Here is a 14,494-nt window from a genome sequence, read left to right on the forward strand (position 1 = left end):
AATTCTACAGTAAACACTCTAACCAGCTATGCATGCTACCGTTGTTGACCAAATATGTATGATGGCTGCACTAATCGCTAATAGATTGATTGACTGTATGTTGTTTAACATCTCAAGAATTTTTCACTCATATGGGGATGCCACCACTTTCTGACGGAGAGCTGCAAATTTTGTCCTATACTCGGCACTCAGGGTCATTGGGCAGAGAGGGATCTTTTTTGTGCCAACACCTACTGCAACAAGGGACCTCTGTTTATACGGTCTCATCCAAAGGACCCGGTTTCCAACACCCACAGTATTCGAACCTGTGATGTAAACTCTCTACTTTGCGACTCTCTACTGTGCCACACAACTAATTACTAAAAGAAGGGAAGCCTAAGAAACCAATGCCCAGTAAAAAACCTCATACATTATTATATAATGACATTTGCTACAATGGTGCAAAAACCTGGCATATTTTATTTCCTATAAGAAATACATTAATATTTATCCACACATTTCATTACGTCAATATTATGTACAAAGATTAAGCTTTGCTGGATATGAGGAACAGCACCATATTAAATGAGAATTTAATCCTTCAGTGGAATGATTTGATACTGATTACTTTTTTATCTGGAATGGACTAAAGTGAAACAGTTTCAAACATAATAGGGTCAAAGCAGTCAATTTGGATTCCATACCAAGATCTGTAGAGTAACAATATTTGTTAAAGGAGAACTTAAAGGATCATTTTACTAAAGATTGCATGTTTACCAGGGTCATTTGGAATATCAAATTCATCCCAAGAAATTAGAACACAAGTTTTCAGGGTCACCTAAAGAGAGACTAGTCATGCAACCAGATTGGAAATGCTACAAAATGCCAGTTTTTCTTAACTGGACAGGTGAACAACACACATTTCAAACTTTAGCACGTGACAACATTTTTAATCATGCCCAGGTGCAATATAAATCCAGATTTATTCAAGTGGAATTTCAGAATTACCCAGTACCTGATTGACACCAAAATCTCACCTTCAAAAGAAATGGACTGCAAACAATACTTGCATGACTTTAGTTCCAATGACTACTTTACTGACCTGTTCAGTAAGGGTGCACCTTGTAGAATTATTGTCCATTCATTTTCTTTAATCATGCTATGTCACTTCCTGCCAGCTTGCCCTTTTGGCGGCAAAAGCCCGTTCACCTTGACATTGCTGATTACGTCAATAGTGAGAAAAAATATTTTTATCATTTCTGCCTTTGATTCAACAAGCAAGCCGACTTCTTTTGTTTGCATAGTATTGCTAGCGGCACAAATGACATTTAAAATTCTCTCGCTGGAAAAACTGGTCCAGTTAGCACTCTAGAAGTACACCTAAATTTAAACCTCATAAACAAATATTTGCCATTTGTTTCTTTCAATAAAACTGCATTTGCCTATTAAAAAAGACTGCATTGTGCTTAGCTTAATCCTGGCATTTAAATCCTTCCAGCACATTTCTACCTTTTCAGCCAAGGTACCTGTTTCACCTTGTCCCTTTATAATACAGGTTTATTTACAGCCCTTTCTGCAAGGTGAGATTACACAACAGGCTAAGCTTTATTGAGACTCAGTACAATAGATATTGACAACCCTGACAATACTGCTCTAGAATTCCTTGGCTCTTTTTTAAACAACTTCACAGGGTCAGTCCTTGTAATATTGAAATGGGCCTTACACTTCGATTACAAATGGACTTGTAAGTGGGGGACAATTGACTATACACTTCAAAGGAGTTTGTCTAACATAAACTTCATGAATGCAAGGGTAAACTTATGTCAACTGATTGAAGATCACACATTCAGAGAACTTCAATGAATTTCTTCAATCTGAAACATGGGAAAAATATGCATCTTTTATCTTGATTATAGATTTACATCATAAACTGCATGTCTCCAAAATTAATGTCACAGACCTTAAAGTGCATTTGAAACCAATATGATAAATAAATAAATATAAAACTAAATTAATTTGAACACAATATTCACATGGAAATAAAATCTAAAAGTGGTTCAAAAGAAAAATCATTCAATATTTGATACCTTTTGAAAATTGATCTGTAGAAACATGGTGTATCAATACTTTAGTTAGCAGTAATTTGTTTAATTATAAGGAATAGTCAGTTCTTCTGGAAATGTCATCTTAAAAAAAATGTTGATTTATAATGACTTCCTAACAGTATATGGATACCAATGATATCATCAGGGATATTCAGGGAGCTTTATCAAATTGTTTTTCCATTCCTGTTTAGACATGTTTGTCGAAATTGCAGAATTTTAATCTTTTATTAAATTGAATATTTGAGTAAAAAATTATGATGCACCTTAACAAATTCTTCTTTATATTGAAAAAAAAATTTAATCTACAAGCAATATCAGAATGAGAGAAATCATGTTGAGCTTTGATAAAAATAGCCCATGACTTTGACCGAGAAAGGAAAACAGATTGTGCCCCGCGTCTTCCCATTTAAGCAGAAGATTCTGTCCCTGACACTTCCCCAGTGATAGGGAGGGGCATGACGCTGGAGATTAATAAATAGCCAAGGTTCAAGTCCATTGTCTGAACATCCCTATATTTCCCTACATTTGTCTGTACACCTGTCAAAGCATATCGTGGTGCGTGGGACCTGAATAACATGATAAGAATCAAAGTAAAATTCAGAACATTGTGGGTCAAATGAGAACAATAAACCATGTCATTTCAAATAATCGCAGTGCAAATGCACTTTGCCCTGTATAGTACACACTGATATTATTAATATTTAGGATATACTAGTATCTGGACCCTTGTCTGGTCAGATCAACAGCATAAATGCTTATTTGAAGCACCACTCGTCTACCATGTCTCAAGACCTAGGGGGCTAACTGTTCTAGATCATGTCGTACTTCCCCCTATTTTGTTTATCAACCTCTCCTTTTTTTACTACTTGTACACTGATAAGTAAGACATTACAGTTCAAAATTGAGGCCATCCAATTGGGCAGACGGTCATCCATAAACAAGAACAGAAAGGTCAATGACCAAACCATGTGCACTCTAGCACAATCTAATGCAGCCTTCTTAACTCATATAGAGACGTCACCATATATTTGATCAAATCAAGAGAAGGATGACGTTTTAGCTATTGTATAGTACACGTACTGTATATTACTGTCAGGAAAGTTGTGCCAGCTGTTTTTCTCCTCAGCAAGACTCTGCTAAAATTACAAACAAACCTAAAATGACAAACTTTCAATCATTTTCTGCCTCAGTTAAAAGTAAATAGGATTTGAGACCTAGGAGGTATTTCTCAGAAGTATTTCTAGCTGATACAATCAGCAAACATTTCATTCCATTTATAGGTAAATTAATGTCTGAATTCTGTGTTCGATCAACTGATTTGAAGTTTATTTGACATTTATTTCTGACTCATTATATTACAGATAATCACATGATTTATAAATGTACTTTAACTCTTAATATAGCAATTTTTTTTACATTTATGCAGCTGTGACAACGCACCATTAACACAAATATTATGCTCTCCTTCATACCCCCTCAAACCATGAAATATCAACTTGTTTTTTCACTAACAATTAATAAACCTACAAAACAGAAAACCCAGTGTTGTTGAATTCCATCTCTGAAAAATAAAATGATCATAAATATTTATGTCAATGTATCTAATTAATAATAAACATCACATTTCAAGACTTTAACACAAACATCCCCAACCATCATCACATCAAAACATGTTTTTAAATGTCCTCAGACAGACGGACAGCTAGACAGACAGACAGACAGACAGCTAGACAGACATCTCTGTTTCCTCAGTATGTCGTCTTAAAGATCAGTCAAATAATCAGTTGTTTACATTAACACAAAAAGTGTACCACTAGGGTGCATGATATTTCCATTGGCTATAACAGTGCAGATATATTTATGCATACACAAATTATAAGCCACAAGCTGTTACCCTGTCATTTGCAACTACATTGGAATAAATTTACTATAGCATACTTGTAGTTCTCGGAAATGTACAGAAAACCACAAAAAAAATTGTATAGGCCTCAAAGCATATACATGTATTTATCATCTGCATGGTTATATGCTTAGCCATAGAATGTTAATTGTCAAAAGGAAGTCAAAGTGACCTACTTTTGAGTCAAGACACTGATCTTCCTCAGAGATGCATTAGCTGACAAAGATCCATGTTCCATCATAAGGCCTTAGCCGCCTTACTGTGTGTTTAATACAAATAGACATAACTTGAGTACGTATATAGTTATAAAGTTATAAAAGCATACATGTGATAATTTCTAGACCCAAATACTGTACAGCAGTCTTCAAAATACTGGAATTTGGGTGAAAAATACTGTACACTGCTAATCAAACAAGAGGTCCATGGGCCACATCGCTCACCTGAGAAGCTTTGACCATTCCGTTCTTTACCAGATTTCCCACTTGTTATACATATTGTGACAACATCCTACACCACTGATCATAATTTAGACAATTTGAAATCTACACTACCATAGGATGCTTTGATACCCCATTGTAAATCTTTGATTCCCCATTGTGGCCCTGACCAACCACCGGGGGTAATGATTTTAACAATTTAGAATCTACACTACCCCAGGATGCTTCCACTTAAGTTTCAGCTTTTCTGGCCCAGTGGTTCTTGAGAAGAAGATTTTCAAAGATTTTTCCCATATATTTCTATGTTAGACTTTGATTCCCCATTGTGGCCCCGCCCAACCCCCGGGAGTCATGTTTTAACAATTTAGAATCTACACTACCCCAGGATGCTTTCACATAAGTTTCAGCTTTTCTGGCTCAGTGGTTCTTGAGAAGAAGATTTTTCCTATATATTTCTATGTAAAACTTTGATTCCCCATTGTGGCACCACTCAACCCCCAGGGGTCATGATTTTAACAATTTAGAATCTACACTATCCCAGGATGCTTCCACATAAGTTTCAGCTTTTCTGGCCCAGTGGTTCTTGAGAAGAAGATTTTCAAAGATTTTTCCCATGTATTTCTATGTAAAAATTTGATTCCCCATTGTGGCCCCGCCCTTCCCCCCGGGGTCATGATTTTTACAATTTAGAATCTACACTACCCCAGGATGCTTCCACATAAGTTTCAGCTTTTCTGGCCCAGTGGTTCTTGAGAAGAAGATTTTCAAAGATTTTTCCCATATATTTCTATGTAAAACTTTGATCCTCATTGTGGCCCCGCCCAAACCCCAGGGGTCATGATTTTAACAATTTAGAATCTATACTATCCCAGGATGCTTCCACATAAGTTTCAGCTTTTCTGGCCCAGTGGTTCTTGAGAAGAAGATTTTCAAAGATTTTTCCTATATATTTCTATGTAAAACTTTGATTCCCCATTGTGGCCCCGCCCAACCCCCAGGGGTCATGATTTGAACAATCTAGAATCTACACTACCCCAGGATGCTTTCACATAAGTTTCAGCATTTCTGACCCAGTGGTTCTTGAAAAGAAGATTTTTTAATGACCCCACCCTATTTTTGTCTTTTCTTGATTATCTCCCCCCTTATGAAGGGACTGGCCCTTCATTTTAACAATGTAAATTCCCCTTCACCCAAGGATGCTTTGTACCAAGTTTGGTCAAAATTGGTCCAGTGGTTCTTAAGAAGAAGTCGAAAATGTGAAAAGTTTACAGACGAACAGCTAGACGGACAGCTAGACGGACGGACGATGGACAAAATGTGATCAGAAAAGCTCACTTGAGCCTTCAGCTCAGGTCAGCTAAAAACGGTACCAAAAACGGTACAAAATATCGTCCAAAATATCAATGTATAGGTGCACCACTATATAACATGTAATATGACTTATTATTAATTTCAAGACTTCAAAAATTTTGAATTTCGGCAATAAACTATGCTAAATGCTGAAGTTAGTAAAAAGTAGCCATGGTTTAAAAACAGTTTAATGTAGATGTCTGGACATCTCCATTCAGCTGCACTTTTAAAATTGTACTTAACAAGATGTGTTTGTGAAACACTATGCGCCTGGCGGCAACAAAGTTCAATAAACTATTTTTAGCAGATAAGTCACAGTGAAGGTAATTGACCTTGGTGTCATTTGAAAGAACTTAATTAGTGAAGTAAGCATACCAACTATGAAGTCTCTATCTCTCGTGGTTCAATAGTAATTGTGACAAGAGGCCCATGGGCCACATCACTCACCTGAGCACTGTGGCTAGGAAAAAAGTAGAAATTTGTTTATTATTGAAAAGTTTAAATCAAAAAGTAGTCCCATGACCAAGCACGGCTTTTCTATTCTTGAGAAGAAGATTTTTAAAGAATTTTCCTATATATTTCTATGTAAAAATTTGGTCGGCCATTGTGGCCCCGCCCTACTCCCGGGGGTCATGATTTGAACAAACTTGAATCTACACTACCTGATGATGCTTCCACGTGAGTTTCATCTTTCCTGGCCCAGTGGTTCTGGAAAAGAAGATTTTTAAAAGATACCATTAATTTTTCATTAATTCATAATTATCTCCCCTTGGAAGAGGGCTTGGCCCTTCATTTGAACAAACTTGAATCCCCTTCACCCAAGGATGCCTTGTGGCAAGTTTCGTTAAATTGGCCCAGTGGTTCTTGAGAAGAAGTTGAAAATGTGAAAAGTTTACAGACAGATGGACGGACAGACGGACGGACAGACGGACTACAGACAAAATGTGATCAGAAAAGCTCACTTGAGCTTTCAGCTCAGGTGAGCTAGAAATTCTAAAAAGCTATTTTTAGCATATACAGGGCTGTTACAGCACCTTTTGGTACAGGGACCGGGTCCCTCTATATTGGGAAAAATCCTCGATATTTTTGTCAAATTGGGAAAATTATAAACATACTTGCATGTATTACACCCCCCCCCCCCCCCAAGAAAAATATTTAATTATGAAAGCCATTTATTACTTTAAAAAGTATACTTGAAAAGCTAAAATTTACAGGACCTAAGGTCTGATAAAATCTTTTTTTATCAGACCAAACATTTACTTACCAGACAGGGATTTTTTTTTCTTTAATTTTCAGATGATACAGAGACTGAAAAAAATGTGGGGAGGGGGGTTTTTCTTACTATTTAATTGCACCTTAAATAAATCAAAAATTTAGATTATAAAGAATAATTTTATCAAAATGATCAAGTTACTATTTAAAATTTTCCTTTTAAAGTTAGCATATAATTGCCTAATTTTTTTTTTCCTGGTCATATGACTAATGCAAATGAAATAGATAGTGTTCAAGATTTTATTTTAACTTATAATTCACTTTAAAATATATATATTTATTCTATGAACTAATGAACTAACTCATAATGGTTATCCTTGTTTAATGATGAAAATAAGTTCCCCAACCCAATCTACGTATGACCTATCTATAGATATCTATTCCATGACAGAGGAAATTCGAATTAGAAATAAACGATCATGACAGGGTTGTTGCAGATTAAAATTAAGCATGCATTACTGCTAAATGAATCAAACAAACGGATGTATGTGTGGGATATTAGGTCATGCATAAGAGAAAACACATGTTTGGGAAATTTTTACGTATGAAATTGGGAAAATCTAGCACTTTGTGCCATTGGGAATGGGTCCGATATTCGGTCCAAATTTGAGGGGAGTGACGGCCCTGATATAGGTCACGGTCAAGGTCACAAGGTCATACACCTTGATGTCATTTGAAAGAGCTTCATTAGTTGAGTATGCATACCAAATATAAAGTCTCTACCTCTCATGGTTCAAAAGTTATAGCGAAAGTTTGAAAAAGCTATTTTTAGCATATAGGTCACAGTCAAGGTCACAAGGTCATTGACCTTGATGTCATTTGAAAGAGCTTTATTGTTGGAGTATGCATACCAAATATGAAGTCTCCATCTCTCATGGTTCAAAAGTTATGGCGAAGGTTAAAGTTGACAACAGACAAACAGATAAACAGACAAACAGATAAACAGACAAACAGACAGGACAAAAACAAGAGGCCCATGGGCCACAATGCTCACCTGAGCACTTTGACTAGGAAAAAGTAGTAATTGGTTTATTATTGAAAAGTTTAAATCCAAAAGTAGTCCCATGATCAATCATGCATTGCTATTCTTGAGGAGATGATTTTTAAAGAATTTTCCTAATTAATTCTAATATGTTAAACTTTGGTCGGTCATTGTAACCCCGCCCTACCCCCGGGGGTCCTGATTGGAACAAACTTGAATCTACACTACCTGAGGATGCTTCCACATAAATATGATGAATTATGGCTTAATTTTGTCATTCTTGAGAAGAAGATTTTTAAAGAATTTTCCTAATAGATATATTTCTATGAAAAACTTTCGTTGGCCATTTTGGCCCCGCCCTATCCCCGGGGGAAAGATTTGAACAAACTTGAATCTACAACACCTGAGGATGCTTCCATATAAATATGATTAATTATGGCTTTGTCATTCTTGAGAACAAGATTTTTAAAGAATTTTCCTCTATATTTCTATGTACAACTTTGGCGGCCATTTTGGCCCCGCCCTACCCCCGGGGGTCATGATTTGAACAAACTTGAATCTACACTACCTAAGGATGCTTCCATATCAATATGATGAATTATGGCTTTGTCATTCTTGAGAAGAAGATTTCTAAAGAATTTTCCTATACATTTCGGGGGTCATGATTTGAACAAACTTGAATCTACACTACCTGAGGATGCTTCCATATAAATATGATGAATTATGGCCTTGTCATTCTTGAGCAGAAAAATTCAAAAGAATTTTCCTATATATTTCTATGTAAAACTTTGGTCGGCCATTTTGGCCCCGCCCTACCCCCGGGGGTCATGATTTGAACAAATTTGACTCTACACTATCTGAGGATGCTTCCATATAAATATGATGAATTATGGCTTTGTCATTCTTGAGAACAAGATTTTAAAAGAATTTTCCTATATATTTCTATGTAAAACTATGGTCGGCCATTTTGGCCCCGCCCTACCCCCGGGGGTCATGATTTGAGCAAACTTGAATCTACCCTACCTGAGGATGCTGCCATATAAATATGATGAATTATGGCCTTGTCATTCTTGAGAAGAAGTTTTTTAAAGAATTTTCCTATATATTTCTATGTAAATCTTTGGTCGGCCATCTTGGCCCTGCCAGACCCCAGGGGGTCATGATTTGAATAAATTTGAATCTACACTACCTGAGGATGCTTCGATATAAATATGATGAATTATGGCTTTGTCATTCTTGAGAAGAAGACTTTTAAAGAATTTTCTTATATATTTCTATGTAAAACTTTGGTCGGCCATTTTGGCCCCGCCCTACCCCCAGGGGTCAAGATTTGAACAAACTTGATTCTACACTACCTGAGGATGTTTCCCCATTAGTTTCATCTTTCCTGACACAGTGGTTCTTGAGAAGAAGATTTTTAAAACATGTCACCAAATTTTCATTAATTCCAAATTATCTCCCCTTGAATGAGGGTGTGGCCCTTCATTTGAACAAACTTGAATCCCGTTCACCCAAGGATGCTTTACGGCAAGTTTGGTTGAAATTGGCCCAGCGGTTCTTGAGAAGAAATCGAAAATGTGAAAAGTTTACAGATAGACAGACAGACGGACAGCTAGACAGACAGACGGACGCCGGACAAAATGTGATCAGAAAAGCTCACTTGAGCCTTCGGCTCAGGTGAGCTAACAATATACGCCTTGGATCTATTGATCCAGGCGCATAAAAAGCATTTCTCTTAATCTGTGTTTGTATACATAATATGTATGCCTAAGCATACAATGGACTAAATTTCATTTTGCTGTCACCAGTCTGGTCACAAAGTGTCTCCAATTCTTGTGAATGACGTTTTCTCTTTGAAATGTCTTTATTTTTAAAAAATTACAGTTTAAAAAATCCTTAATAAGGGTCCTATTAAAAAGCAATCAGCCAAATAAAGCGCTCTGATATCTCTTAATTACGATGTAATTATCACAGGAATATTTCACACCTTCATTCATGATGTTTTGTTTACATTCATCAAGCGCAGTAAGTCACGCATAGTTCGAGATTTCTAGTGTTGCAAGAGCGGGAATGAAAGAAAAATGGCGGTTTCCGGTAAACACTTCAAAATATGGTACACTTTTTCATTTCCCGTGAAATTTGGTGTACCCCCATGAGCCCGTAAATTGGGTCGCAAATATGTGACATTTTGTGTACTGCTGGTACATATCACATGTATGTAAAAGGGTTAAAATGGTGTCACTATGACCCCCCCCCTTTTTTTTTGGCTGCAACACATCTTTTCAGCAAAATGCACAAACCGACAAGGTTTGATGTTCTTAAGTTAATTATGACGACAAAAAATGACCAATATATGTACAAGCTAATAGACGGACAACCAGACATAAGGATGGGAGGTACTATATCATAATATGCCCCTCCCCCCCAGTACAGTTGTCAAAATCTGAATTTGGTTAAAGCACAGTTAAAGCTTCTGTCATTGAAACCACTGAAACCATATGTCAAATGAAATAAAGGTATTCTTTTCACTGAAAAATGAATTATACCAAATATTTATTTTTCAAAAGTTTTCCATCTTAGACTTTTCTTACAGGATAGTGAGCATTCAAAAAAATTGACCAGCCTTGACGTATGGCCATCTCTGTAAAAATGTTCATGTGACCTTCACCTGTGGGTTGCGATTCTGATCTTTTAATATCGGCATCTCATCTGATAAAAAAAACCCAGTCATTTAATGGACTACTGTTTTTAAATAAGTTATCGGTCCAGACTTTTTTCCCCATTTTCTTGTGCATTAATTTACCCAGTTTGAGTTTGTGCACCCTATATCATGTATGTGGATTAATTCAGCAATGAATCCATAAATTAAAGTACAAAGTTTTAGAGCATTTGATTTGACCCCTGACAAAAGAAAAACGGATAGCACTGAATAACACAAAGTGCTTACTTGATATTCATGAATTTACTCATTTTTTGCTTTAAGTGCTTCATCCTCTATAAAGATGAAATCACATATTATTTGCTTGGTGGGCTTTAGTAAGCCTGAAACGTGCTTAGGATTTAAATCACTCAACATTTCCCTAAAAAATTACTGATAACAGTCTCTTTGAACTTTTACTAGGTCAAGGTCATGATATAAATAACATAAACAGCTCTGTTTTTTTTTTTTCTAAAGTACATATTTTCTTCATAACAAACACTTCCATCTCTGAAAAAAGACATTTGATGTGGGATCACCTTGTAATATATCAGAGAAGAGTTCAGTTAATTTGAAAATTCCGGTCTTAGTGGGGAATGCAATAAAACTGCCTCCTAAATTTTTTCCCCTTCTGGCCTATTATAAACCTTAAAATTGCCATCAAATCTAAATATATATACTATTAGGTGATTTATTGTATTTTTATATCCATGAGTTTAAAGTCTTAGGTCTTCCTTTAATTAGTATAAAGTATGACGACCGGTTAATAAATTATTCTTCATCAATTCTCATTTTTACATCAATTGCACAAGAAAAAACACTGCAGGCATGTACTAAGATTTTGTGGAACAAGAATGTTTCATATGATTACCGGTAATCAGAATTTTTTTTACCCAAATCTTATGTTAATTTTTTTTAAAAATAGGCTCAACCAACACAATAAACTGGAAAAATGATTATACTGATCACATATTTCTGTGGGTCAAATTTTTGTGGTTTGAGGAAAAACTCATGGTTCATGGGGATTTGATTTCGTGGAGGGAGAATTGTTGAGTAGTTATCATATGTATGTAATATTTTAAATTACATGGTGGACATGAATTCATGGGTCTCTTCATACCTCGAAAACAATGAAAATTAAACTTCCAAGAAAATTTGCGATTTTCACAGTATACAATATAAATGAAAGGCAAAAATTAGAGATATGACCAAACGTTTATAATTGTGTGTTTGTACATCTGTGACACTCTGAACAATAATTAAAATCATCCATCATCAACATTATTAATAATTCCTAACTTTAATTAGAAACAATATGTTATTTTCATTAAAAACTACGCAAAACCTTGAAGAATTAAAGCCTGCCAAAATAGAAAAAGGTCCACAGGGCCATAAACTTCATCGTAATAAAAACACTGCTGTAAAAACAGTGTGCTGCCTTAAATGACCCTCAGATCATCCAAATCATACAACCGGTGGTGATGTATATTTTCTGATTTCTGGTCAAATAATGGCTTTAGAAATTCTACATCATTTCGTTCTTTATCATCCTCTACCACAAAACCACATCCTTATAACATTTTAAACAATCAAGTCCTCTTATAGTTTGTGTATTAACTTTAAACATGAAAAATAGGTAGATTTATTGAGTTTGGGTTACAGCTAAAAATTTAGAATTTTGAGATTATTATTTTTGATAGCATTTTTATGTTGTATATAGCAAATTGATGAGTAACTCAATCTGTGCCACATTGATTTTACCTTAACCCACATAATATTAGACTCAGAAACAAAATGTCAGCACTGAGTTCAGACATTATGCAACTTTTATGGTGAGCAATATAAGATGTAAAAGTCTGAAAATCTAGTTCAAGTCCTCCATAAATAAAAGATGTACTTATAATGGCTGATAGTGCAAATCACCAAATATACAATAAATCCAATTAAACAAACGCCCCTGCCCTTCCTCAAGCACTTTTACATAAAATGTGGTCGGATTTTCATTTATTTGCACTCTTTTTTTGCATATTAAATGCAAAAGTACACTGCCATTTATATGACTGCTAAATTGGAGATATTTCAAGAAACCTTTTTTGTTATTGACAAAGCAATCTTCTCTTTTTACCAGTACATTATGAACACTTTTTTCTGGATTCGGTCGGTTCAAATATGATATGAAAGTTTTAAATGACCATTTATTGTGTAACCACCATTCACTTTGGATTCAATGATAGGAACAATTTGAATAAAAAATATTTAACATTCATGTAATAGAATATTAAGAAAGATTTTTTAAACGTTAAAACAAAAACGCACAACAATCATAAAATTAAAATTTTATAAATAATGGGTTAAATGTTTCATCCAAGGGAGGGTTGACAAACTCCGACGTAACTGAAGTGCGGAGAAATAAGCACACATGTTGGGCATAGTCTAAAGCAAGGGCCGCGTTATATACATGTATAAACAAATTTACTTTCTCTACTTCAACAGGATTTGTTGTATAAATAATTTAAAATGACGTGTAAATATAAATATACAATGTACTTTTTTAATAGGAAAGTTTTCAAAAATATGACTTAAAAACTTAGTTTATTATCAGACAGAATATTAGGAGATTTTTCTCCAACAGACAAGGACAAAGCGCGTTTTACAATATGCCAAGCCTTTTCCCGCCACATCTCACACCAAAGCAAGTTTTTAGTGTTAGAAAAAATGTAGTGGCGGATCTTCCAGGGAATTTGGGGGTTTCACCACCTCTAAAAAGTTCAAGCGAGGAGCCCCACATAGTTGTTGTTTTATTTAAAGTTAAAATCTCTAGTTAGATAAGTTTAAACGTTAGATTTGATGGTTAAGTGTTACTATGATACTTATAATTAAACATTTTTAAAAAATAAAACTCAACAATTATAATTTTCGTTTGTACAAATGAAACTGAGTGCGGGGACGCAGAGGACTATGAGTAAGTTGCTTAAATACATTGTACATGTAGCAATGTATACAGGTATTAACCCTGGAATGTCGAATTCAAATGTTTAATGTCATAAGGATATATATTAACAGATAAATATAAGAATTTAGTTTCTAATTGTATTATGAAAGAATTAATTAATTGGTTTGCGGCCGATTTTTGACGCTTGCGTCAATATGTTTCTTGTTAACATTTTTTCTGGAAATTCAATAGGTAAGCTCAAACAATGAAAATACCTGATCTTTCTACATGCGTTTCTTTTCCCACCTAATGACCATTTACTGTGTAACCACCATTCACTTTGCATTCAATAAATAGGGAAGCACCTTTCCGCCTACCTTGACCTATAGGATTTAGAATTTGAGCATGTAACAGCTTCCCAAGATAATAATGTCTGAGTAGATTGTCCTTTAAACCATTATTAATAAAGACATTTCATAAACAGGAAAACCAAGTACATCGACATTAAAAACTAATTATCAATGTTAGTGATATAAGTGGGGGTATAGAGGGAGGGGTGTAAACATAGAATTCTTAAGATATGTCAAAATTGTGACCCTCAAATAAACATATGCTAAAGAAGAGGACTATATATGCATGGAATCTAAGAATTTTTAAAGTGAAGAAGTAAACTTATCCACTGAAATAGTGATATTGCCTCCTGCATCCCATTATTATTGAAAGCTTTTTCTATGGGATGCTGAAGCTCAAGTACTTAGTTACACATAAGAAACATAAATTTTCAAGGAGGGGGATGATGAATCCTCACTAATCTTGCACTAATTGTACTTCATAACATT

General features: G+C 35.0%; 1 protein-coding gene across 8 annotated transcripts in view; it reads right to left on the reverse strand.

The window, feature by feature from the left end:
• The window catches only part of LOC134228653 (uncharacterized), a 39,594-nt gene that overhangs the window by 10,864 nt on the left and 14,236 nt on the right, over positions 1 to 14,494 (reverse strand). For 2 of the 8 annotated variants that reach the window (XR_009984053.1, XR_009984052.1), the window contains exon 3: positions 10,611 to 10,734. The exons of 4 other annotated variants lie outside the window; for them this stretch is intronic. The gene's annotated coding sequence lies outside the window, so the exon portion shown is untranslated. Of the gene's footprint in view, positions 1 to 3,354; positions 3,646 to 4,160; positions 4,216 to 10,610; positions 10,735 to 14,494 lie in introns of those variants that run through there. 2 more of the 8 variants (XM_062710372.1, XR_009984054.1) reach the window with 2 other exon arrangements.

Source organism: Saccostrea cucullata, unplaced genomic scaffold (assembly GCF_032062105.1).
Source record: "Saccostrea cucullata isolate Sc308-1 unplaced genomic scaffold, CSIRO_AGI_Scuc_v1 ctg146, whole genome shotgun sequence".
Classification (NCBI taxonomy): domain Eukaryota; kingdom Metazoa; phylum Mollusca; class Bivalvia; order Ostreida; family Ostreidae; genus Saccostrea; species Saccostrea cuccullata.